Raw genomic sequence first — 2,599 nt, forward strand, 5'->3', positions numbered from 1 at the left:
TGAATTCCGTGAGGGTTTTGATCAATTCTTCCCTGACATTCGGCTCAATGTGGATGCTAATTTTGGTTTCTTGGACGTTATCAGCGTCTCCTAGATTCACAGCCTCAGTGTCATTTAGGTTGGGTTTGGGTTTTTCCTCAAATTGGTACAGTTCTCGGTTTATCCCTTCGAAGGCTTCACCTTCGTCACATTCAGATTCATTGTCACAAACGTCCTCTTGCATCATTGAGTCGGATTCAGATTGATTTATTAGACTAGGTCGAAGATCCGCTGTGCATGCCATGTCATTAGAACCAGTAAAAAGAGAACTGTTCAGAAAGAGAAAAAGAACAAAACAAAAATTAAAATAGGACAAAAAGAGAGAACTTTATTAAACTTGCGGGATAAAAGGGTTCACACTTTTACAAGACAAACGTAAAATTTGGATTACACCCTGGAATAATCCTGAACAAAACAAACAAACAAAACATAAATCAAAGCCTACTATCAAGACTCCCCTCGGACCGGAAGAGGAGTAACAGTCCAATTGTTGGTTTTGGCCTCAGGCCCCACAAACTGTATCTCTGCTCTGCTGGAACCTTCTCCAGCTTCTACCATACTGACATCCGCGAATAGCCTCTCAAAACTCTGACTCAGGTCCTCATTTATACCGATCGATGGTCCTAGAATCTTTGGGACCGGTGACCCCTTGGCACTTGCTTTGACAAAAGACCTTGAGAGACGTGGCACTGGTTTAGGCAGAAACCAAACCCTCTTCTTCATTTTTCGCGCTTGCTTCCTATCTGTTGCGGTTGGTTTGAACCCCAATCCGAAAGTTTCCAGATTTTTAGGTAAGGTGACAGGTTGGACAATCCCCTGAAGCTTGATTCCCAGGCCCCTTCCCGGCACGAATCCATTACCCAGCATTTCCGAGACCATCATGACTATTGCGGCAGCTACCCTAGGGTGCGGGACGATTTCTCCTTCAGAAATTTTGTTGGCCAACCCTGTATCGAAAATCTGGTAGACCCAAGGACCTTTGTCATCAGCGGTCTCTATGAAAGGTACAATGGCTCCGCCCGTGGTGTACGTTGTATCCTCGCCGTGTAATACGACCTCTTGTCTTTCCCACTCGAACTTCACCATCTGATGTAGGGTGGAGGGCACCGCTTTGGCTGCATGAATCCATGGTCATCCCAACAGCAGGTTATAAGATACTGTGGCGTCCAACACCTGGAATTCCATGGTAAACAGGACCGGACCAATGGTCAGTTCAAGTACAACATCCCCTACAGTGGCTGTTCCGTTTCCGTCAAACCCTCGGACACAGATACTGTTCTTGTGGATCCTTCCGTGGTCGATTTTTAACTGGTTCAGGGTAGATAGTGGACAAATATTGGCACTTGAGCCGTTATCCACCAATACTCGAGTTACCACCGAGTCTTCACATTTGACAGCTAGGTATAGAGCTTTATTATGCTCCGTACCTTCCACCGGCAGATCATCATCTGAGAATGTTACCCTGTTCACCTCGAAAATCTTGTTGGCAATGGTTTCCAGGTGGTTTACAGAAATCTCGTTGGGTACATGAGCTTCGTTCAATATCTTCATCAAAGCCCGTCGATGCTCCTCAGAATGGATCAGTAATGACAGCAGTGAGATCTGGGCCGGTGTTTTTCTCAGCTGTTCGACCACAGAATAGTCCTGTACTTTCATCTTCCTTAGGAACTCCTCAGCCTCTTCTTCGGACACAGGTTTCTTGGTTGCAGCTGGGTTGGTTCTCCTTAGTTCCACTGGAGCGAAACATCGACCTGATCGAGTCAGCCCTTGCGCTTCACAACTAACTTCTTCCACCTGTTTTCCTTTATACATCACCACCACCTTTTCATATTTCCAAGGCACATCCTTGCTATCAATCATCGGCAGCTAGACCACAGGCTTTATGGTTACCAGTTCTCTATATGCCCCCTTCAACACAACTGCAGGTGCGGGCGGAATCCCTGATATTACCAACTTGTTTGGCTCGGGTTTGCTTGTTATGGTGGATGGGATCTTTCCCAATATCACTACTGGCTTGGCGCTCTCTCCCTGTGACTGTACCCTTGTTACCCCGCTAGTTGAGACTTCTTTCGAGGCGGCCTGGATCATCATCACTGTTTGTGAGGGTTTTCTCAACTCTCCTCCCTCGTATACCAACTCAATCATATGAGTCTCGTGGTGCGCTGGTAGTGGGTTCTGGTTGATGTTAGGAGCCTTCGGTGTCTGGACCTCGATCTTATTGGTGTCAATAAGATCCTGTATGGCATGCCTCAATTTCCAGCACTTCTCGGTATCATGTCCGAGCATCCCTGAGCAGTATTCACAACTGATTGATCGATCCAAATTCTGAGGTGGGGGATTTGGTTCTCGATTCTAGACAGGACTAGCCAAACCCAATTGCCTCAGTTTGTGGAACAAAGCGGTGTAGGTTTCTCCCAACTCCGTGAAAGTTCTTTGTTTCCGCAACCTGTCATTCCTAGCATCTGGATTTCCCCGAAAGCCTGCCCCTGAAGGGTTTCTATATGCTCTCGGTGGAGGATAGGTGTTTTGTGGGGGTGCATATATGTTCTGGGGAGCCGGC

This window comes from Nicotiana sylvestris, chromosome 6 (genome assembly GCF_000393655.2).
Source record: "Nicotiana sylvestris chromosome 6, ASM39365v2, whole genome shotgun sequence".
NCBI classification, from domain to species: Eukaryota; Viridiplantae; Streptophyta; class Magnoliopsida; order Solanales; family Solanaceae; genus Nicotiana; species Nicotiana sylvestris.